The sequence below is a fragment of the Ambystoma mexicanum genome, chromosome 4q (genome assembly GCF_040938575.1).
Source record: "Ambystoma mexicanum isolate Mex_15411 chromosome 4q, UKY_AmexF1_1, whole genome shotgun sequence".
In the NCBI taxonomy this organism is placed as follows: domain Eukaryota; kingdom Metazoa; phylum Chordata; class Amphibia; order Caudata; family Ambystomatidae; genus Ambystoma; species Ambystoma mexicanum.
This window is the reverse complement of record NC_090928.1, coordinates 1,283,015,232-1,283,040,749: the sequence shown is the minus strand read 5'-3', so window position 1 is coordinate 1,283,040,749 and position 25,518 is coordinate 1,283,015,232. Positions and strand designations below refer to the sequence as shown.

The window sequence follows — 25,518 nt, the reverse complement described above, 5'->3', positions numbered from 1 at the left end:
AGGCTAGTTCCCATTATTATGCAGGACTTGGCCACTAGAGCCAAAAAGGACCATTTCTCTAATGGGAAATAGCAGGATTGGCCACTAGGGGCAAAAAGGGCCATTTGTCTAATGTGAACTAGCTTTCTCAGTGTGAGTGGGCTAGTTCCCTTTATTATGCAGGACTTGGCCTCTAGGAGAGCAAAAAGGGCCATTTCACTAATGGGAACTAACCTTCTCAGTGTGAGTAGGCTAGTTCCCATTATTATGCAGGACTTGGCCACTAGGGCCAAAAAGGACCATTTCTCTAATGGGAAATAGCAGAACTTGGCCACTAGGGGCAAAAAGGGCCATTTGTCTAATGTGAACTAGCCTTCTCAGTGTAAGTAGGCTAGTTCCCTTTATTATGCAGGACTTGGCCTCTAGAGGAGCAAAAAGGGCCATTTGTCTAATGGGAACTAGCCTTCTCAGTGTGAGTGGGCTAGTTCCCATTATTATGCAGGACTTGGCCACTAAGGCCAAAAAGGGCCATTTCTCTAATGGGAACTAGCCTTCTCCGTGTGAGTGGGCTAGTGCCCTTTATTATGCAGGACTTGGCCTCTAGGGAAGCAAAAAGGGCCATTTCTCTAATGGGAACTAGCCTTCTCAGTGTGAGTGGGCTAGTTCCCTTTATTATGCAGGACTTGGCCACTAAGGCCAAAAAGGGCCATTTCTCTAATGGGAACTAGCCTTCTCAGTGTGAGTGGGCTAGTTCCCATCATTATGCAGGACTTGGCCTCTAGGGGAGTAAAAAGGGCCATTTCTCTAATGGGAACTAGCCTTCTCAGTGTGAGTGGGCTAGTTCCCATTATTATGAAGGACTTGGCCACTAAGGCCAAAAAGGGCCAGTTCTCTAATGGGAACTAGCCCACTCACACTGAAGCAGCTATTTCCCATCTGAGAAATGGCCCTAACGACCGATGGTCCGTTTCTCGGATGGGAACTAGTATCAACCGAGACAGAAAGAAGCCCGTCCACGCTCTGCTGAGACACCGATCAGCAGCGCATGCGCAGGTAAATAGTCAGGAGCCGAGCGCGGGTATACCCGCGCATGCTCAGTGAACACGTGACGTCCCACGTCGAGGTGACAAACATACAAACGGTCAAACACGAAGCACCAGATCATCCAGAGGGAAAGGATCACGAGTCCTGCGCGCGCGTACAGCTGGGAACTCGCGCGAGGCACCACCCACTCTTCTCAACGTGACTTCCTACGGCCCTTGCTAGGGCCAATCTGAGAAAAGGACCATAGCAACGGCCCGCCCACTCTTATCCACGTGACTACCGACGTCATCAATGTTCTTTTCCGGAGCATTGAAGCATTTCCGGGTTAATTTCAGTGAGCGCTGAGCCGGAAAGTGGGACCGGGACTCTGGCTGCCGGTGCAAGTGACCGGGACTCTGCGTCCCTCTGGCTCCAGCTGGAACTCCTTGGGAAGGCTCTGGGCGCCAGAGTAGCAGGAAGCGCGGGAAGGAAGGCTCCATGCGCGGCCATAAGCAGGTAAGAAGCCACGTTTGGTTGCGTAGAACCAACATCCGGCCTGTGTTGCTTTGTCCTTTCGTAGGGTCCTACATGGTGCCTGGCCAGGCCACTGCCCCGGCCTCTCCTGTTTCCTAGCATCCAGAGTGCGGTGCATTGTCCTTTCATGGGGGTCCTACAGCTCTACATGCCCCCCCCCCCCCCCCACCGGCTGAATGGTGCCTGTCCAGGCCACTGCCCCGGCCTCTCCTGTTTCCTAGCATCCAGCGTGCGGTGCATTGTCCTTTCATGGGGGTCCTACAGCTCCACATGTCCCCCGCCTGAATGGTGCCTGGCCAGGCCACTGCCCCGGCCTCTCCTGTTTCCTAGCATCCAGAGTGCGGTGCATTGTCCTTTCATGGGGGTCCTACAGCTCCACATGTCCCCCGCCTGAATGGTGCCTGGCCAGGCCAGTGCCCCGGCCTCTCCTGTTTCCTAGCATCCAGAGTGCGGTGCATTGTCCTTTCATGAGGGTCCTACAGCTCTACATGCCCCCCCCTTGAATGGTGCCTGGCCAGGCCACTGCCCCGGCCTATCCTGTTTCCTAGCATCAAGAGTGCAGTGCATTGTCCTTTCATGGGGGTCTCCAGCTCTACATGGGGCTGTGCTGTGGGCGTCTGTACACATGTGAGGTCCCCAGGAGATCTGCACTGGCCTCTAATGCATCCTATTGTTTTTTTGCGCACAGTGCTCTGCACCATCCGCATCTGCCCTGCTGGGAATACAACCTCAGAGGATCACAGGGCTGTCTGTACTGTGGGTGTCTGCAAGGGAAGGGGGCAATATGCAGGTCTACATGTGGCTGTGGAGTGTGCGCCTGTGCAGAGGACTGTGCTGTGGGCTTCTGCAAGGGGGCACTATGCAGTGGGCATCTGCAGGTGCTGTACAGTGGGCTTCTGCAAAGGGGGTATGCCGTGGGCAGCTCTATATGGAGTTGTGCAGTGTGCATCTGTATGGGGGGGCTCTGCAGTGTGCATCTGTACGGGGGCTGTGCAGTCTGTAAGGTGGGTATGCAGTGGGTAGCTCAGCTCTATATGGAGTTGTGCATCTGTATGGGGGGGTGCCATGGGTATCTCTGTCCGAGATAGGCATTTGCAGAACCCACCTGTGTGGACCCCGGGAGGGCTGAATGGTGCCTGGGCCCGGTCAGGCTACTTCTCCGGCTTCCTATCATTTTTCTCTGATTACTTTTTTGCACACGGTGCTCCCCACCATCCGCACCTGCCCTGGGAATACAACCTCAGCGGCTCACTTTTGACAGCAACCAGGGTCGGACTGGGGCATAATATTAGCTCGGGCACCACGTAAAAGTGGCCCATATTTGCAAATGGCAATTCATTATTTTTGTGACGGGCTGTTTGAATAGTGCCCAATGAGTGGAGGGGGGGGTCTGTTCAAACGCAATGCCAATTGTTTGCTTTAAAGGATATTTATTCAGCAACACTGGTCATAACTAGTAGTTGCATAACAAAAATTAATTAATCGAAGTGGAGTACTTTGACCAAAAAAACCGGCACGCACTAGCATTTAGCGTTTTTTGATATAGATATTTTATTTCTATCGCACTCGTATTCGGAGCGCGGCAAGGCGGGGGAACGGGGGAGAACAAAACGATCTTACTAGGCCCAGTGACAGTGAGAATACGCAAGTGCATGGGGGAGGGGAGAAGTGGAAAGTACGAAGCAAAGGAGAAACAGATAACATAATAATAAATAATATTATAAAGGCAACAAACAGTGGTAGTGCAGCCAGCATTGGCAAGTTGCTAGGGTTAAGGCAGCAGACAGGGTAGCTCTGATAAGTGCAGGAAGAAAAGGGGGGGGGGGGCGGCGGCTGTATGGGTACAGCTACAGACACCAGTGCAAGGGGTGGCCTGGGGGGGCAGTTGCGGGTGGTGAGCAGGGCCTGGTGCATGGTGCCAAGAGAGAACACATCAGCAGGGGAGAGGGGGGGGCAAAGGCAGAAAAAGAGGAAGGTCTTGCTTTCTTTGAAAAACGACTGACCCTGAGGGAGTTTGAGGTTAGAGGAGCAAAACGCTCGAGAGGGGAGGTATTTGCGGAGGATAGTTGAAGGTATTTTGGACCCAGGCTCCAGAAAGCCTTGTGGACAATGCAGACGGTTTTGAATTTAATCCTTGCATCCACTGGGAGCCAATGGAGGGATTTCCGAGCTGTAGCGATACGATCCCAGGCCTTGAGGCCAAGGACATGTCTCGCAGTCCTGTTCTGTATTAGTTGCAGAGGGCGGAGAGTAGAGGCAGGTAGATTTAGAAAGAGGCCCTTACAATATTCGAACCTACAGAGAACCAGAGCTTGGAAGACCATGAGCTTCTGGAGGCAGGAGGGAGAGGAAAGGCAGATTACCTCTGAGGAGGTGCAGTAGGAAGTTTGACTTTTTAGAGACATCAGAGATGTGGGCGTCGAAGGAAAGTGTGGAGTCAAAGATGACCCTGAGGTTCTTAGCCTGACAGGTGGGGGTAGGAGGAGGACCAGGGGAGGCCGGCCAGATGGTGAAGGTGTGCCGATGAGGAGGATCTCAGTCTTGCTGGCATTCAGACAAAGATCATTGGCGGCACGCCAATCTTGAATGGGATTTGGGCAATCCGAGATGAGGGGGAGAGGAGGTGGCCGAGGGCAGCCTGAAAGAGTGTCATCAGCGTAGCATGGGAAATTTGAGCAGAAAATGGCAATGCAGTGGGCGAGACTTGCCAGGTATTGGTTGAAAAGCCAGGGTGAGAGGTTAGACCCCTGGGGAACACCATAGGTAGAGAGCAAGTTGGATGATAGGAAGGACCCAAGTTTGACCTGGGAGGGTCGATCGGAGAGAGGTCAGCCAGGCCAGAGCCTGATCAGTGATACCCAGGTTATCACGAAGAGTGATACCCAGGTTATCACGAAGACGGTTGCGCAGGATGGTATTGTTGACCGTGTCGAAGGCAGAAGAATGATCGAGGGGGGGGGGGGTGAGGACAGAGGGAATGTTAGTCGTTGGAGAGCATATCTTCACGGGTGTTCAGGAGAGCAGTTTCCGTGCTTCTGGCAGCTCTGAAACAAGACTGGTGGTCATGGAGACAGCCAACCTAATTGTAATGAAGGTTAAGCTGAGAGATGGCCAACTTTTCCAGGAGTTTGGAAATTGGGCGATAGTTAGCTGGACAAGAAGGATGAGCTGTGGATTTCTTGAGATGACGATGCACAAGGGAGTGCTTCAGAGGGGACGGTAAGAATCCTGAGGCAAAGAGTAGTTGCAAACAATCCGCAAGGGCGGAGCGAGGGTGTCCATGTGGTCCCTGATGGTTGTAGAAGAACATGGATGAACCTTTTTTGACAAGGCTTTCATAAATCGACTTGTCTAGCGACATAGTCGTGGGAGAAAAGAGGAAAGGGCGAGAAAGATGGTGGGGGGGTGGCTAAAGGAGGCTCAGCGTGTTCTTGAGTCACAATGTAATAAAATCTACTTGGTTTGTATAGCAGTGATTAACCCTTTAAGTGCCATAGGTATTTTCCCCCCCAGTTCCAGAGCCTTTTTTGGTGATTTCAGTATGTGGCCATTCAATGGCTTGTAACTTTTTTGTTACATGAGATATCTCGGCCAAATTTGGCTCCTTTTTTTTTCCCCACATGTAGGCGGTCGTAACGCCACCCAGGAATCCTAGGTTGCTGTAGAGGGGTGAGAGAAAATAAGCGAAAAGGAAGAAGCCTGTGGTTTTTTCCTTGTAAGAGCTAGGAACAAATGGTTTGCTGTACTGAATTCCCCAATTTCCTGGCTTTGAAGAACAGGTTGAGTGGAAATGAAGAAAAATTTTGATGTGGTTATCAACTGTTTTGTGAGAGGTAGGCGATTTTGGCCATTTTTGCCAATTGGATATGCATGGTGGGAAAGCCGAATTGGAGGACAGGAATGCATATTTCTGAAAAGTAGACAAAATTCCAAGTTTAGGAAGGGGTGATTTGCTTAGGTCAGGCAAACACTAGATTGGGGGAAAAGCGGGGAAATGACCGAAAAAAAGATATGCGTTGGGCATGGTTGGCTTGGTACGGCAATGGCTTCTATGAATTTTGAGAAAAGCAATGCTACGCTACATTCCCCCGACTCTTGCAGTTAGGAAAGCACACATTTGTCGGGGGTTCTGGGAAATACATTCTGGTCCCCTTCGCGCAAGTTGGACCTCTGTGGATTCCTACTGGTGCCCTCTTTTCAGAAATGCATGAGGTTCCCAGTTTTGCTTGGTGGCTTGGACACCCTATGCCCAAATCTGTAGGTTAACTCCCCAACCCTTTTGTTGTTTTTTTGTAACCAGTGGGTTAGCCTTTTCCCTTTGCAGCTATATTGGTGAACCCCAGACAAAGTGAACATTGTGTTTTTTCCCCCATCAAATATCACACTTTGTCAGGGATTGTGGCTAATAAAAACTGGGGCAATTTGCGCAAGGCAGACCTTTGTGGATTCCCACGGGTGTCCTCTTTTGGGAAATGCATGGGGTTCACTGTTTTCCTTGCTGGCTTCGACACCCCAGGCCCAAATCTGTAGGTTGCCCTTATGAACAAAATGGTCAGTGGCGAAAGGCTTGGGGTTACCAGCAGGTTATCCTTTTCCTTTTGCGCCCCCGGTAGGTGCACCCACACACGAGGTACCTTTTTCGTCAGGACACCTGTGGGAACGCGAGAAGGTATGACATCTGTTATTGGCGACGTGTTTCGGTGAGTGTGCACAGGGAAATGTCTCTGAAATTGGCTGGAAATGAAGACCATTCTCAGACGTTTCGCTCTGGCCACCCACCGAAACACACTGACTTGCGCAAATCGGCCCAGAATTTATTACCCAGAACCCCCAGCAAAGACCCACATGGGAGAAGGGTGCTCAAGGCCAGGGATATTACCGCCGACTTTGCTGGATCCCTGGCTGCCCTGCGTTACAGCTTCTCCCCACCAAGGAGTCTCGGCAGTGTGCCAATGCAGCCCAGCCGCAACTCCAGGACAGTTGAGGTGATCTGCCCAGACGGGCCATTACCACCCACACCACCAACAATCCAGCCCCAGTCTCACTAACCATAGAATAATAAAAAACAGTACTCCCATAACGTTGCAGCTGCTCGGGTAGAAAAAGCTGTAAACAAAACAAAAAACATGTTACCTACGGTCACACCAGCAAAATGTAGCCCCCCCCCCTCCGGGGGAAGATAAGGGGGGGGGGTGTCCTGCACTCCTCCTTGGGGTCAGGCGTCCCTTCCTAGTAGCAGATATCTGTTCCCAGGGAGGGCTGCATGACATGGCATCCACTCCATTGGGGGTGGGGGGAGGGAGTTGGTCAATGCCCCATCCCATTAAAAAAAAAAAAAAATCCCCGACCCTTTGGGGTGCCCCACCGCCCCCCTAAAAAGTGTTCCATTTTTTTCATTTGGTAACCCAACTCCCCTTGGTGCAGAGAGGCACATTGATGTGCCAATCTGGCCCAGGGGTGCCCAAACCTTACTGCCCCACCCACTGGGGGGGGCCTGTCCCACCATTTCTGGGGGCCCTCTTGCCAAATGGGTGGCAGGAGCACCTCATGCAGGCCTCCCTGGGCCTCCTACAAACGGCTGCGTGAAGTACACATCCCTCCATTTGGGGAGGGGGGAGAGGGCCCCCAAAAATGGTTGGACAGGCCCCTCCAGTGTGCCCCTCTGCGCCATGGCAAGTTTCGTAAACAAAGAAAAAAATTGAAAAGGTACACTACACTTTAGGGTGGGCTGAGGGGCACTCTAAACCGCCAGGTAATTTTCTAATGTAATGGGGGGGTGACCCTCTACCCCCCACACCAAATTGGGGGGGCATCTCATTCAGCCCTCCTGGGGACAGATGCCCCTTCCTAGGAGCAGATATCTGCCCAGGGGAGGGCTACAAGGGGTTCCCCCATTTCCCCTTGGGGTGAGGGGAGAGGGCCACCCCCCTTTTTGTAAAATATATCCCTGGTGGCTAGTGGCCCCCCAATCCCACCCAAAAATCCCTTTGTTATTTTCAATTGTTTGTTTGTTTTGTCCCCTTCCCTGGGGGCAAATGACCAGCCATCTGCCCCCCGGGGGGGCCTAACCTGCAGGCCCCATCCTTTGGGGGGCCTGCACACTAATTCCTGGTGGCCCTCCCCCCACACACCCCAATTGGATGGGGGGCCACCTCATGTACTCCTGCCTAGGGGCATAAATCTGCCCCCAGGGAGGGCTACAAGGGGTGCCCCCCCCTTTCCACTTGGTGTGGGAGGGCCACCACCATTTTGGGGGCAAAAAATCCCAGGCACCCCATCCCCGTTGCTTTCCGTTTTTTTTATTTTAATTTTATTTTTTTGCCCCCTTACCTGGGGGCAGATCAGCCATCTGCCCCCAAGGTTGTACACATGTGCCCCCATACTTTGGGGGCCATGGGGGGCAAGGGCTGCATACGGTAAGCAGCCCCCCCCCCCCACATCACAAACGTTTCCCTGGTGTCTAGTGTGCATTGCTGCCCGCGCATCGAGCACTCTGCGCCCGATCCGCAGGCAGCAATGCTGTCAAACAGGGTGTCGTTGAAAAGGGGATAATCTCCCCTTTCCAACGACACCTCCCTCGATCTCCGGCTTGAAATGCAGCTTACTGGGCAGCGTAGCCAAACGCGCCCAGTCATCAACTACGTGTTGACGTCAGTTGACGCATAACCCGGAATATCAATACACATTCTCTCACAACACAGCGCGTCCCAATTTTGAATACAAAACATTATTTTTTAAAGGAAACCGCAATACTCTGCAATTTATAATGCACTTTTATTTCCCAATAAACGCTCTGAGAACATCTGCCGATTTCCTTATTCAACCACATTGGTAATTTCTTTCTTTTTGTTCTCGATCCACAAATGTTAATCGTGAGTCACATGGTGTTCCTTTGGGTACATGAAGCGCATTGGACGCACCGTAAATCGCAAGGTTTTGGCATCAGCTTGGCACTAGGCCAACGTAAATGATGTCGGGTTGCTCCTTTTCTCTGGTACTGCGAAAGGGCATATCGGGACAGTGCGATCATCCCAAAACAGCGTGATTGTAATCCAGCCATTCAAGTGTATCTGCAGCTGCCGGCTGAAGAAGTCATCAATTGGTATCTAGAAAAGATGACATTCGCAGAATGGCAGGATGTAGCTTTGTAGAAAATATCAGAACTGTCTCAGTAGCTGTTGTTTATTCTAATTTATCAATTTACCCATTAATTCTGCACCGTGTGAAAACTAATGAACTCAAACTGGAAACAATAGAAACACAGAGCAAATATCGTGGAAAGTGGAGTCTACGATGTGCTTGAGAGGTTTGTGCTATGGCTTATGTTTAGCTCACAATGGGATGCAGAAGCTGACGGAAGAATTCGAAGAACACATACAGCATTTTAACGTAATATTAGCTTAGAATCACAAACACCCATTACAATGTATGCCAACTATACCGGTCAGAAAATGAAGCCTTGATCTGTTCATCTATAAACTAGTCTACGGTAAAAACTTACACAATATTCGGCATTTCCATTCACTCGGCGTAATGCAGAGCGTCCGTTCAGATCAACACATTTTCATAAAATGAAACCGCATGTTCCTTTGTCCAGTTTTGGAATGGTGAACCTTATCGTATTTGACAGCATTACACACCTCCCTTCATTCTTTCCATTCCAAATCCTCTCGTTCTTCCAAGGACGAAAAACAATCAAACTGTGTAGGATGTGTGGGTGTGCACAGCTCACAAGCAAAATTCAAACGCATTGACCTTCATTCCCATGGGAGCGAATAGCCTTGCAGACCAATGTGGCAAATATTTTTGAAAAACAAACTGTTTGCTGGCATCCACTAATGCCGCGCAAAATTTCTAGTGATTAACTTTTTTAAATGAAAACAGTTGGTTTACTTCCAAATGCCTTATTTTTAGTGTCCCTCTGTTGAACTGCTCACTCTCCCAGCGCCTCGCACAGCCAGCCCCCACCACATGTCGGCTCAGCCCGTCTCCTGTTCTCACGGCAATGCAGCTAATTATTTTTGCAAGTAGCGGGTCTCAAGTCCTGACAAAATGTGCTCGTAAGAGAATGTTGGAGCAAGCCCTGCTCCAACCTTAGTGCACAATCCCTCTCTGCTCACCGACTCATGCCATCTACAACCCCCTCCTGCCAGGCCGCAGTCCCCTGGACCCATGACCCCTGTTCCCTTTGAGCGCATCTGGTCACCAGGACCTACCCCCGCATCACCTCAAATTAACCTCCCACATACCTAATCAGGAGTATATTTTGGTAACGCTGACACCTATCCTCACTGCGTTTGAAATCGTAAGACACCAAAGGCCCCATATCAAAGATCGGCCCCTCTGATGGGGGTCGTTGCTATCAGATGCCTTAACACATGCCCCCATAAAAATATAGGTCCGAATTTTTCACCAACAACCCCCTTTGATGCGCTGTTTTGCTTACAGTCAGTAGTTCTTGCGTGCCAAGTTTCTTATGTAGCCTAGGTCTCATTCCTTTGTGGGACGCATATTTATTCAGCTGTTTGAACACGTGCTTGGTAAGGCAACTGCGGAACCCCAAAGTTGGTTCCCAAAGTTGGTTTCATGCTGATATCCATCTGACCCTCCTCCGATCAGTGAAGGACCCACAAGAGCTTGACAAAAGCGGGAAGTGTGAAAGCACAGCGTTACACTGTATGGCACCTTCAAAAAGGCACTTCTCGCAAAAAAAATGGACAAAGGGGATACGTTTCTAAAGACAACTCGGATGCTTTATTTAGACAATTTATATAAACATTGTTGAACAAATAAGTTGCTAATCATTTGAACCGGGAAATGAAGACAGGGACAGGGCACGTTTGTAATGTTTTGTGGCAATGTATGTGTCCTTGGAACAAAATCATGAGCGATTCCATGAGTATGCATGTCCAACGTAGTCTAAGTGAGATCTTTCACAAAATCTAATTCCATTTCCTGGTATATTGGCTTGACCACCCATTTTTTTTTTTTTTGCTTTTTGTAAAGGCCATTGTGTAGTTTCCTGCAGTACTAGATTGTTTCTCTCCCTATGTTGTCGTTATGCGCTAATAATGCTAGTAATGTTCGCTATTGCTTCCTGTCTATGCCGAAATGCAATCTCTTGGGCCTGTACTTTAGGCACATATTATGGAACACCTCCAAATCTCCCGTTTGACAGAATTCTGTGAGTACCATCAGATCGCTTGTTAGAGTTTTATCAAACACAATCTTCTCAAGAGCTTTGTGTGGAGGTGAAGATGGTACCAACCACTTCTTCTTGTGTTCCTGCTCCTCCGATAACGGTCCATGTGCACATTAGTGAAAATGTATGTTTTCTGTCCCAAGAGTGAACGTTGGAACAGTGGTGCATTAATGAGCGCCATTTTTCAAGTAGAATTTCCACAAACCCACCACAAGTTTTTGAGCCCCGCCAAAGATGGTTGCTCAAAGACTGGGACCACTGAAATATTTTCAGAACCCGTTTTTTAAAAAAAAAATTTATTTGATTTGGCAACGTGCCATACATCACATTGGCGGGAATGATTGGAAACTGATCTCTCATGGCCTTGGCTGTTATGTCTGTCGGTGGCTATGAGGTCTATTTGCATTCCCCTTGACTGGAGATCTTCCAGGGAACCATGTTTCTCCGTGGCCACTGAGAATTTACATTCGGACACCTGCACGACACCAAACTCGCATTTCTTTTACTTTCCATGTCCTGAAAGTGGTATGTGCAGTACTTTGTTGAAAATCCGGGGATGTCGCACTGTCCATCGCCATCTAGCCTGAACCGTTTGTCGGAGAAAGTCCCCTCAATTGACATTTGGTCAATTATCCAAGCTTCACTAATAGCAGGTGTTAAATATTCTCGTTTTTATTTGTAATACTGCGTTTTAGAAAGGAACTGGAGTCCCACAAATTGACAGAAACTGGACAACTTACTAAAAGTAGAGCCACTGAAAAATAAAGCTGCTTCACACAGTATATTTCCAGCTGGCACTTTGCCCAGCATCGGTTGAGCGGGCCATGAAAATGTAGAATGGAGCTGGCCACAGGTGGCTTGGATTTTCAGGTTAGTGCCTTGTGATACACTAGTCACATTCACCAATGGCTGCCCGCATACTCCACCCCCTCCCTGGATGGACGCATTTCAGCATCAGTATTAGGCAGTTGTCGGGATAGAATGCATTTGTGCTCCTTGTTAGACTATCGTCCTGCATGAATGTGGTTTGACTCAACTGTGGTGGGCATATCTGCCGAACAGGACACACTGAAGTTGAGATCTTGGCAAGTTCCTCTGTCAATTGCGTTGAGGCATCAGCGGCTGTAGATTGTGTGAAGTGGTCATGGAGTAATTTAAAAGCATCTTCCTTGTGTTCAGTTTCTTCTTCATCTTGTCGAGTTCTCACACTGTAGCAATGGTCCAAAAACACTTTGCTTGCTTAGCCGGTCACATTCAATTCATTTTCTTGCCATTGGGCATAAGCATCTCGATTCTGCTTATTGACTGGACTACGCAGCTCCTCAAATAATAGTTGCTCCATGATGAATTTGTCAAGCAGCATCTTTGGCTTCATTTGTCTGTCTTTTCATACTTTTTCTTCTGGGCCTCTAGGAGATGGGTTCTAAAAACATGTTCAATGTAAATCCAACATACAGTATAAGGCACTTTAGATTTAAAAAAAAAGCATGTTGTGAAGACACCAGCCCAAACAATTGTTAACCTTATTTTCTTGATTTTCTGTGGAACCGTGTTCTTCACTGTAACGACCGCACCAGCAAGCTGGTCTGCCACCTCGGATCCATGTGCCTCTTCTAATTATGATTGATCGCCATTGTCTTTATAAATGTTTTAAATTCAATTGAGCCCAAGATGCAGTATAGGCTGGTGGAGGAGGATGCAATTTTGCTGATTTGGGTGGGTGGGGGGGGGGGTTTAGCCTTGAGGCCTGTAATGGCCGTTTGCCTCGGGATGTGCTGGCCATTGAGCCATTCGATAACGTCCACTCGTGCAGTTAAATAGCTACGCCTCTACATTTGCCAAGATAGTCCACCTGTAACACATTTCTACATACACAAGAGAAGCGAAGTGATCATCCGCTGGTCTTAAGAGTCGTTCTGGGCATTGAAAGTGACTGATTGTACTGACATGAGTATTCCGCTGGCTTTATGGGTGATGGCCGGCGTAATATCAAGTGGATTAATGTTATCTACCACAGGTCCCTCCATTGGATTATGGGGACATTCTTCCTCTTTTAGAACATTTGACCACTTTAGAGAGTACTGCACATCTAATGGTACAGAAGGTCCATGCAGACCTGATGAGGAAACCTGACTCGTTTTTCTCTAAATTGCAAAGTCGTTACTTTCCTTACGATTGCCCGAACCCCTTGGTACGGTGCTGTCAGTAGAGGAGCAAAACAAGCTTTAATTCTACACGTTAGCTCCAATGCACCTTTTAGCTCGATTATCCAAGAGACCAGGAAAGCATAGAAAAAACAAGCATGGTCTGAAGATATTTGGAACTAACTGCTATTGGCAGGGGGGATTTATGGATTTTCTGGGTAATCGTGGGCTTATGCTGTGAGAATACCAGTAGTAATCAGCAGGGCTGTGTTCCTGAATCTGTGTGGGTCGATCATTTTATGGAACTATACAAGAATAGATCCTTTGTCCAGGATACAGTAGGACCCCTGACCGGCACTCCATGTGTAATTGACCTCACTGATGCATCCTTTGTCATCTCCTGTGAGGAAGTTAGCAGAGCTCTACAGAACCAATGCTCTTTAAGCCTCAGCCGATTTTGCACCTACTCCGTGCATTTTAGCCTAGTCTAATCCAGCGGTATATATGTGCTCAGTGCCTAACTGCCATCAATGGTAACAGCTGACTGCATGTTGATTTTGCCCCATTTGCTAAATCTCGAATCTAGGTTGCAGTATATCTGAGTTTTGTTGTGTTACTCTGCCATTCGAATCTAGCCATTTATTGTGTTACTCTGCCACTCGAATCTAGCCATTTGTTGTGTTACACTGCCACTCGAATCTAGCCATTTGTTGTGTTACACTGCCATTCGAATCTAGTCATTTGTTGGCCACAGCCCAGCCTTCAGGCCAATATAGTGTATTATGCGTTCTGCCCTCCAGGCCAATATTGTGTAATCTTTATCTCGCTCAACAGTAATACATGCCCCGAGCATATGAGCAAATGAACTCGCGCACAATATGTACTCTGCCGTCCTCACCTGCATAGTTGGCACGCTAGTCACCTTTATGACCACACCTCACCCTTCTACATTAAAGTACCTCCACCACTATCAAATCACCTCGCGTCATCGAGGACACACGATGGACTGCCTGCCCAAGCCCTCACACATTCCAAATAACACAGCACTGATACCTAGCCTCAGCCTCAGATTAGACAGACTCGGAGCCCGCACCCTCCCTATCCACCGCCATGCCACCCCTACACACATACCACACACAAATTGCAGACTTAGCTCACGCACCACACCCCACCACCGTGTTAATAACTCTATATGCCACAAATTCAAACTTACAAATTCAAACCCACGCTTACTACACCTAGCGGTAACTCCTACTCTCAATGTACCGCTGTACCTAAAGCAGACACCCACACCATACCCACAAAAATCTCTTGGCCAACGCTATACAAATGTGCCTTAATCAATGTACGATCACTCAATGCCCACGCATTAGAAGTAAATGACCTAATAACTACCCAAAATCTAGACTTACTCGCGATCACAGAGACATGGCTCAACAAAGCTTCCGGCCCACCCATCTCACTAGCCCTACCACAAGGGTATGCCATCCTTGGACAAGATAGGATAGCCAGAACAGGAGGGGGGGTAGCCATTATTCACAAAGAAACACTCTCTATCAGAACCTTAGCCCACCAAGAGGAAGAAAATAGTCACTCTCTCCAAATAGCACAATAAATATTCATACCGTCCACCCGGCCCAACCACCAATTTCATAGGTCAAGTCAATCACCTCTTAGGAAACAACCTTAAAAAAATCCACAAAATCACTACTTATAGGTGACCTTAACCTAGGATTCAACGACTCTAAGGACAAAACTGCTATCTCTCTAGCCAAAGACCTCCAAGACCTAGGCTTCTCTCAAAAGAACACTTCACCTACTCATGCAAAAGGACGCATCCTAGATTGGATTATAGACCACAACTGTAACACAGCCATCACCTCCAATACTAGCCTCCCATGGACAGACCACAACCTTCTCCTATTTGACATCCCTGTCTCACTAAGCGCTAAAGTGCGTACCAAAGCACCGGCAACCTTAGCCAGAAGTGCCTAAAAACTCACCGCTGACAATATCAGTGCACTCCTCAATCTGCCATGCCTAGCGCCCTCGTTTTCCGCTGACCCCCCAACATCCTCGCAGAAATATTCAAAGACACCATCACAACGGCTGTCAACACCGTTGCCCCACTGGAAAACAAACAAGAAAAAATCCTTCCACTCCAATTCATGGTTCAGAGGAACTCCAGACTTTACGCTTAGCGGCAAAAATTGGTAGTTTAACCTCTGCGATACCACTAAAAGCTAACTTCTAATCCATAGCAAAAAAATACAAAGACGCAATCTTCCTTGCTAAATCTGAAGCCTACAACCGCCGTATCTCCAATGTATATTTCGTCCAATGTAACTGTATGGACAAGAACTGTATGTAACTAAGTATAAGCAACACTGTAACTAGCGCCACAATGTCTTCGGTCTGCTGTGCGCTCAACAAATGAAAATAAATAAAGAAGCAGAAATTAGGCAAGGCAGTGGGCTGGTTAGGGTCCCTATTCATTTTTACCTGGCATGTGTTCCATATTTGACTAGGCTGTTTATCTCTGTTGTACAAATGAATGTTGTTCCCGTCTCTTGAGCGCAGGCAGAGATCGTACTGATTTTTTTAAAAAAAAGGGATCTACCAGGGAACTACTGTCCGATATCTCTGTTCGACTAATATATGATAAAGATGTATTGACAAACCTGGCTTATTGATACTAATCTTATGGTCAGTCGGGCAGGTTCCTGCAGTGCCCTAAGCACTGTGGATCACAGCTTTAGGATGTGCTTAATATGTGACCAGTACGCCGTCTAAGGATTATGAATGTGTATGCCATCTTTGTAGTCCTTCGTATGGCTATGGGACGTTTTATGTAGCTCAGCCGTTTAATCGTAAACCCCCAATCATAAAAATAAACCCTCTTAGTCTTTCCGTGTTAAGATGCGTAGACCCATTGCCCTTAAAGTGTGTACGGTTAGGCGTCCTTTTCCCAATCCGATCACTCTAGTACAGTGGTCTTCAAACTTTTGCATACTGAGCCCTCCCCACCCCCTTTTTGAAGAAAAAAACAGTTTCTGGCCCCACTCACCCCCCACCTTAAGTCTTTCCCTTCTATCATCTGTCCTGGGCCCCTATTGAGGCTATGGGCCAGGTCTCCCGATTTCCATGATTTTTCGGCTTTTTCATTTTTAATCTGTTTGAAATCACCGGGACGATGTTTCAGACGACCTAGGGCATTTTAACGGAATAAAGGGGAAGGCGGTTCATCTGCATCTACTTCCGTGGCAGACGAGAGGTGCCTCCCACAGTGTGTTGCTGTAACAACGCTGCAGGGGACGTCCGTCTGCTCCTAGACACTTCTCTCAGTGCCTTGCAGACTGGTATGGTTATTGTGCTGTGTGCTACTGTAAATCGTCCCTTTGTTGTACTGCAGAGCCTCGCCTCAGATCTCACAGCGTACCAGTGGCCTCTGTGTGGTCGCAGGCCTGTACTGAGCAAAGGCCCCCATCTCTATCAACAGGGCTCCTTGTGCATCCAAAGTTGGGTGGATTCCCTGCCGCGTTGATCCGCCATATAGCTCTTCAGATGGGCAGACAGTACATTGTGAAGAAAGGACTGAGGATGATCTGAAGGATGCTGTCTTGTGCTGATTTGGTTGACCTGACTTTAAGGTTTATAGAAAGAAAAGGGGAACAGAGGAAGGAGGTGACTGCTTGCATAAGGTATGTAAAAAACGAATGAGTGAGGGAGAACCTATTCCTGGACCTCCTAGTCCAGAGGAAAAGGATTAAAGGAGAAGTAATAGGAAATGCCTGACTGTCCTTGGGGGAGGGGGGGAGGGGGCGCAATGCCATGTCCTTCAGGAAAAGTTTGGAGTCGGTAAAAGTAGTGTAGTGTAGGGGTGGGGAGTGTCAGGAGTAAGGGTACTCACCCCCTACGTATATCCCTAAAGTGCCTCTTTCAGTAGAGTACATATCTCTGTATCAGTCACTTTTAGTCTTTGAGGACATCATTGTCACTGCTTCAGCAATGATTGATTCTGGGGTTACAGGTAATTTTACTGCTGTAGAATATGTGCAAGCTTTGATGCCATTACAACCCAAGAAGCTCATTGAACCTGTGCAATCCACGGACTAATAAGTGAGCATGATTACCTAATCGTGAAGAAAGCATATTGCTTGGATTAATTGCAGCACCCCAGTTTACGATCATACTAGGAATGTCGTGGTTAGTGAAGTGCAATCCCACTACAGACTTCTTGTTGGGTCCATCAGCGGTCTGCTCTCTTACCCCCCCTCTTTTTAATATTTATGTTGAACCGCTATTTCATCAGCTTGACGAAGCCTCTTTTGGCTTGTGGTCTGGCCTGGATTAAATTTAAATCGCTGTGTATTATTCATTAAGCACTTCAGGGCAGAGGGCGCCTGGCTTTACAGGTGAAAATCACTCCGTATTGGACGAAATGCTCGTTCTTTTCAGCCTCCCAATGCCTTTTGAAAATTCCATCCTACCGGCTGGAAAGAGGTGGCGGTAGAGTTTTTTTTTTTTCTGTAGCTGGACCAAAACTATGGAACACTCTCCCTCTATATCTGCCAAAGATCCAGGACTTTGGTATTTTCAATAATAAAACACCCCAAGATGTTAGGGCGCTCAGTTTAATAAAAATTCAAAGTTTGACATGAAAACCTAATGATTTTTATTTGTTCATCTGAATCTCAACATCCTATTCATTCAAACTATTTAAAGGTGGATGACCACTCGTAGCTTGCACAATAGAATGCCTGATTATCAAGAGGGAATATACGCTACATGGTACTATTGCAGGTACCGCTCTTACCGATAAACACAAATACAATTTGCCACAGACGTTGTTGCAGCATTCCATAGATTCACTATACACAGGTGGACTTTGAACAATTAAATGATGTTTCTTCAATGTGTGGATGCCTAGAGATCGCCCGAAGTGGGCGATATTGCCATGAGCACCAATGAGTTAATGTTGGGTCTGGGTCGTTCGGTTGAAATATCAGCACTCGGTGTTAGAGGGTGTAGAAATTCAGATGTACATGGTTGCCGGATTACGGGACATGTTGACCCCTAGGTATCTAGTATGCTCCATGTGCCATTGCAACCCCCCACTCATCTGCAAATTGAACTACACCATCCGTCATTGGGAAGGACGGATGGTCAGATTTATTTTAAGCCCTGGCCCCTCCCCGAATTTAAGTAAATCCCGCCTTATTGGATTAAGGTTGTGATCAGGGTTAGATACATGAATCCCCATGTCGGCATTCAAGGATATCACCACCCTGTGTTTGCATAGTTGGATCCCCCTGTGTAGGTGACTTTCCCTGATCGCCTCTGCCAACGGTTCTATCGCCAATGCGAACAGCAGTGGTGATGGGGGCATATACATTAATTTGAGACCAACATTAATAAGATTTGCTCATTAATGTCACCCCAGTTTGGTTTTTAGTTTCTCAAGTGACGTTAGTGCTTGCCACTTATTGTATACTATGATAGGTTCTGCATATACACCGTCTCTTAGACCATATGCTTGCCAAAATGGCATCTTGTGTGAGTCTGCACAGACTCCCACACTTTCCAACACTACCCAGCAGATGCATGTTGGAAAGGCAAGTGAACATGGGTCATCTGGACTGGATCTGAGTATGCCTCGTGCCTCACGCATACCCCATGCAGAGGAGGAGGGCGTGTGGAAGGCAACAGCACAATACGACACCTTTGAGGCAGAGGAGAGAACCAAGAAGCAATCCATGTCAGGCCTTCTCAAGTCCTCCCACCGACCAGTTGCTCAGGCCTCCTGCAGGTTCAGCCCTACCATGGTGGGATGGTCCATTGGGCAGACCACCAGGGAAAGGGAAGCATTGAGGATGATAGCCAGGTACTAGAGTACAGAGAGATGGGCATGGCTGAAGGCAGCAGCAAGGTTTGGTTTAATAGACCAAGCACTGGCAGGCAAAGTCATTCACAGTATCACGGCAAGCGGATGGCAAAATTAATGAAGCAGGGAAGTGGAGGGCCTGGGCCATGCACAGCCTTTACTCCTGCTAGAATTACATTGCCAGCGTGTGGTAGTGTTCAGCTGTAGGTTCCTGACATCCCAGCTGAAACAGTTCACCAACTTGTGAAACAATGCAAACATCTGGGAAACATGTGCATTACATTTTTGGTAGAGGAAGATGATAAAGATATGTCTTGTGAATGAATCAATAGACTTTGCTATGTCGGGAGGGCTACTGGCCAAGGGCAGGACTCTGGCTCATTCTGCATCTTAGTAAAGAACCTCAATGATGGAGTTTTTAATTGGTTTCCACTCAGCGAGTTCAGAAGCACGGATGTAGAGACTAGGATGGCGGGTGTTGAGGTACAGCGGGGCATTCTACTTTTTATTGCAATCGCTTATTATAGTACATTGTGGCAAAATAAATGGATCAACTTTTGGGGAGCACGGACATTGGATTCAAAGGGTACTCGAAATCGATATGCGCCACACAAGGATATGGTTAGACCAAGATTGTTAAATATTGTGGGCCGTGAAATCCTAGAGTTGTTGCTTCTGGAGGGTGGTCAAGCTCACACCGCCTAAGGTGGTGGCTGCACAGACAACGCACCTGAGCTCGTCTTCTAAGGATTATCCCCTCAGAACATGTAGCACTCCCAAAAAAATGTTAATTGTGTCACCTCAAACTGGTGTTTGTCCCCCATACTGGACCGATCAATGGTACTTGCATATACTGTTGTGATAGCGACCTACACTAGACACACAATAAATGTAGGCCTGACAGATGGACAGTTGCACATTGTGGTTGGTCTATGCATACTATTCACACGCAAATGCATCTTATTCCAGGGTCGCTGCCATATGGGTTGCAAGAGATGCTGGCAATGAAATTCTCACCCTTCGGATATGCAGGATTATGTTGAGCGGGTTCCCCTGGAGTAGGGTGAGTAGAATCTCCACAGTAGGTCATTGGGAATCATGTGTCATCACTAAATGGCAGCATCAATTTGTGGATATTTGTAGAGATGGGGCAACATCCCCATTGGTTACTCGGGATGTGATGAGAGTAGTTCTTGGGTACAGGGGCATGCTGAGATTCAACCTAAGGTGCAAGGATCAGAATCCTCAAAAAGGTGTCATGTTATGGGAGTTTGGTAAGTAACAGACCCATTTACACCCACTCCTTAACAGTAAAACATAGGGTGTGCCACCTCCTGAAAACTGCACTGGGGTATTTTCTGAACACGGAAACAGAAGTGAAGTCGGATCCCTCTGGCCAATTAAATTTAGTACCTGGAGATGGGGCACTATATAAAATTAGGAAGGCAAATGGGGTGATGTGGAGTTAGTGGAGCCTCTCCTATACTTTATTCTTTTGGTCTCTGACATAAACTCATCCCCCATCTCCAGGATTGACAGAAAAACAAGCTTATCTAAGTTTAAAGTCGATGTTTTCATGTAGTGGCAGCATGGCCTGTGCCATTCTCACCATGGGAAGAGATTGGCGCTTTCCCTCACAGCTCTGTCCCTGTTTCCTCGATGGTGCTGTTGATTATATTATTCATGTTTTGGCCAATACACAAGTCATCAGTTATTACACAATGGACTGGTCAAGCAGGCCTCCGATTGGTGCCTTTCATTTGTGTATGGAAATTGTGAGCATCCATGTGGTATTTAGTCATGTCTGAATAAATATATTGGTAGAACATATACATGTTCCTTATGATTAAAATGTTTGTTCCTAGTGTTTTGGATGCAAGACATTTCTAAATAAAAATAATGCATTATTCCTGCTGCACGTTACCTCTGTTCCACTAAGTGTTCCCATTGGAGCACCACTTCTCTGCCACCTATTAGGATGCCTTTCCCCAATAGATGGCACTTCAAAGTCAAATAAGTTACTATGTGAGGAGTTACTACTGAGTAGTCTTATTACGTGTGCTGCCTGTGATTGTGAACATGTTGAAACTAATAATGTGTGTCTCATTTTATCTTAATAGGTGACTGATGCCCCAGAAATGCAACAGTGATTTAGATTCCCTGGACTATCGCAGGGAAAAGCTTCATTGTTAGAATGTGCAATTTCCAAGCATCTTAGAAGAGTGCAAGTTTGGTGTCCATTTGCCTTTTCAGAGTATTCAGGAACTGGGATTGCGAAGCCTGTTGATACATGATGCCTTCCGTCCATGCAACCTCTTTGTGGTAGCATCCAGTAACCAAGCATGTTGATGCTGTAAATCCTGGGGGAGAGGGATATCTAGCACGACCATGACAGAATTTTATGTGCAGTAAGAAAAGCATTTCTCGTTTGTGCTCTGAATTTGGGAAAAGGTTAATTGAAAAGGCTTCTCTTGAGACAAGGCACCTGACAAAATAAACTGGCCAGACACTTTAAACGTGCACAAAATGTGGGAACAATTGCCATCTCAAGAACATACTTATTGCCCACATGAGGACATGGGTGACATCCCATATCAGTGCACTGAATTTGATAATGTCACCCATTTGCATGATACAGTTATCAGCAACCAGCAAATGAATAAAGGTGAGAAACCTTACGAGTGCACAGAATGTGGGAAAGGGTTTGCTACAAAGGGACATCTTACATGCCACCAGAGAACACATACAGGTGAGAAACCTTATGAGTGCACTGAATGTGGGAAAGGGTTTGCTATAAAGGCACATCTTACACGCCACCAGAGAACACATACAGGTGAGAAACCTTATGAGTGCACTGAGTGTGGGAAAGGGTTTTCTACAAAGCAAGAGCTTACTAGCCACTGGAGCACACATACAGGTGAGAAACCTTATGAGTGCACTGAATGTGGAAAAAGGTTTGCTACAAAGGGAAATCTTACATGCCACCAGAGAACACATACAGGTGAGAAACCTTATGAGTGCACTGAATGTGGGAAAGGGTTTGCTAGAAAGGGAGAGCTTACACGCCACCAGAGAACACATACAGGTGAGAAACCTTATGAGTGCACTGAGTGTGGGAAAGGGTTTTATACAAAGCAAGAGCTTACTAGCCACTGGAGCACACATACAGGTGAGACACCTTATGAGTGCACTGAATGTGGGAAAGGGTTTGCCAGAAGGGGAAATCTTACATGCCATCAGAGCAAACATACAGGTGGGAAACCTTATGAGTGCACTGAATGTGGGAAAGGGTTTGCTAGAAAGGAAGAGCTTACACGCCACCAGAGAAAGCATACAGGTGAGAAACCTTATGAGTGCACTGAATGTAGGAAAGGGTTTGCTAGAAAGGAAGAGCTTACACGCCACCAGAGAAAGCATACAGGTGAGACACCTTATGAGTGCACTGAATGTGGGAAAGGGTTTGCTACAAAGGGAGAGCTTACTAGCCACCAGAGAACACATACAGGTAGGAAACTTTATGAGTGCACTGAATGTGGGAAAGGGTTTGCTACAAAGGGAGAGCTTACTAGCCACCAGAGAAAGCATACCGGTGAGACACCTTATGAGTGCACTGAATGTGGGAAAGTGTTTGCTAGAAAGGGACAGCTTACACGCCACCAGTTAAAACATACAGGTGAGAAACCTTATGAGTGCACTGAATGTGGGAAAGGGTTTGCTACAAAGGGAGAGCTTACTAGCCACCAGAGAACACATACAGGTGAGAAACCTTATGAGTGCACTGAATGTGGGAAAGTGTTTGTTAGAAAGGGACAGCTTACACGCCACCAGTTAAAACATACATGTGAGAAACCTTATGAGTGCACTGAATGTGGGAAAGGGTTTGCTACAAAGGGAGATCTTATACGACACCAGAGAACACATACAGGTGAAAAACCTTATGAGTGCACGGAGTGTGGGAAAGGGTTTGCTACAAAGGGAGTTCTTACACGCCACCAGAGAACACATACAGGTGAGAAACCTTATGAGTGCACCGAATGTGGGAAAGAGTTTGCTAGAAGGGGACATCTTACACACCACCAGAGAACACATACAGGTGAGGAACCTTATGAGTGCACTGAATGTGGGATGGGGTTTGCTACAAAGGGAGAGCTTACAGGCCACCAGAGAACACATACAGGTGAGAAACCTTATGAGTGCACTGTGTGGGAAAGGGTTTTCTACAAAGCAAGAGCTTACTAGCCACTGGAGCACACATACAGGTGAGAAACCTTATGAGTGCACCGAATGTGGGAAAGGGTTTGCTAGAAGGGGACATCTTACACACCACCAGAGAACACATACAGGTGAGAAACCTTATGAGTGCACTGAATGTGGAAAATGCTTCAGTCTGAACAGTCAACTTAGTATGCACCAGACAAAACCTGCATGCCTGGGTCAATTTCAGTTTAGTGAATAGTTCAGTACCCAGGATGTCCTTATTTGCAATGAGACAGGACGTGTAGGTGGTGAAATCTCTTCTACAATTGGTGCTTCTGATAGGAGGTGCCTCTATAATGCTACTGAGTTTGGCATGGCTGACTAATACTGTGAAGAACCTGCCTCCACAGCGGTTCCCGGTTTCCTTTGGCACACAAATGATGGCTGATTATGATTGTTGAATCACTGCTGTTTGAAATGCATCCCTTCTGGAATATTCAGAATGGAGACTGTACCTTCTGTATTAAGGTAACCATCCTATGGAACACATTGCCTAAGGACCTCATGCAAATTAATGGACAACATCATTTTGGAAAAGCTTGGAGTCAGTGGTTGAATCAATAACTATAAAACCTCAGGATATATGAGGTGCCCCTTGGGACTCCAGCAGCTAATAAGGGCTCTGACCTTAAGTAGAGGTCTTCCCCCTCCCCCACCCCCCCATCTCTCGGCTCAGCTAGGGTCTAGCACCCTCCTCATGCAACAGGGAAGCTCCCATCTACTGAAATGGAACCCAGAGGGCATCTTATCTTTTTCACTACTGATAGTATGCTCTTGCTACATAGATTATAAAAGTGGATTCGGAGGGGCTCAGGGTGCATTTCCCTTCCCAACTCCATTGCACAGCTCTATCAACGTACAACCCTTACAACTTACTCTGCAACACCTCCACGGCAGTTCCTGTTGCATCTAATGCATGTATATAGGGCTAGAGAAGGTTTTCACAAAACAGAAAGGCTTCCGGGAGTGAAGCATAATATTCATTACATAAGTGTTATCAATTTGCATTTCACTGTACCAACGTCTTAGAGCCAAGAATGTAAAAAGGAAGTATTTGTTTACACATATACAAATCCCCTCATACTTTCCTTCTAGAATAACACAATATTCCAACTTTCCACGTTCACATAGAATTCAAACACATTTGTTTGTCTGATAAGAATTCTCATCTTCTGTAATCAAATTAATTTATATCACTTCTTTTGTCAAGGACATTCAAATACATGCCAAGCATATAAACCCCTGCCCAACACCACCTGGGTTTAAAATGCCCTTTCCATTGACAAAGACACAAGTCCTGTCCAGCCTTCTACCTTCTGCTTCAGGAAAATCATAGTCCCAATAGTTCCAATAGACCTGCTTGATCACTGAATCAATATGTATAAAATGGCATTGCATTTCTAAAGGCACATCACAAAGTGTTACCTAAAGTGATAGCTTGTATAGGCTCGTTAAACCTATCCAATGGCAAATAACCATACATCAAGCAATACATTTCATTGTATATCATAATGTTCAATGCATAGCAAAATTAGTACATTATTCAGTCAAGCAAACCCCATTGTAATACTAACCCAATCATGACTCCCTCTGACGGGATCCCACCGTAGCATCGCCTCAGCAAGTCAGCCAACCCTTTTCTAAATGCTTCTCAACCTTCATCCTCTGTCAGTTGTTATAACCCTAATTATTTCCACATTTGACTATGGCAGTGCCATTTTTTTGTGCTCCTTGGAATGTGTGACCTCTCAGATTGGGTTTAAGGTGCTTTGTCTAACTCATTGTGCCTTTTATGGCAAAGGTCTCCCCTTTCTGCATTGGATCCTTCCTCCCTGAACCTTCATTCCTCTAGATGAGGAGCTGGTGTCCTTGTTGCCTTTCCTTCATTATATTTCATTTTACATTAATTGCTAGTCATAAAGAAGTGTGAATTAAAAAGTTGCAATTTCTTTCTACTGAAGTAAAAAGAACAAATGACTTGCCTCTCTGTAATGTTGTTTCTAATGGATATACCTGCCATAGATTCCTCATCTTTGATTTCCATATCCTTGTGCAGCTGTTATCCAGAAACCATTCTGCCAATGGGGGTTGCTGCACAGCTCTGTATCAGTCCAACTCTTCGCACCTTGCACCAAAATGATGTCTGGGCCAGTATAAGTAGTGGTGCTGTGCACCAGACCTCAGTTCCACCCCCCTCCTTTCCTACCACTCTTGATGCTGTGGGACTGTCGAACTGATGGTGCACTAGTTTCCCAGAAGAGGGGCAGGTAGGAAGTGAAATGAGGAATCTGTGGCAGGAACATCCATCAGAAGGAACATTACTGAGAGGAAAGTAATTTGTTCTACTAATAGATTTCCTCCTGCCATGGATTCCTCATCTATGAAGGACTCCCAAAGCAGTACGTAATCTGGTGGAGGGAGGAAAGCAAGCACACCACCTAAACCACAAAACTCTGAAGGACTGCCCTATCCAAACTGGGATCCGGGCCCGCGAG

The 25,518-nt window shown here is 46.9% G+C and overlaps 1 pseudogene; it reads left to right on the top strand.

The window, feature by feature from the left end:
- Positions 1–1,083: 1,083 nt before the first annotated feature.
- On the top strand, positions 1,084–25,005 carry LOC138468370 (zinc finger protein 268-like; annotated as a pseudogene).
- The last annotated feature ends 513 nt before the right edge of the window (positions 25,006–25,518 follow it).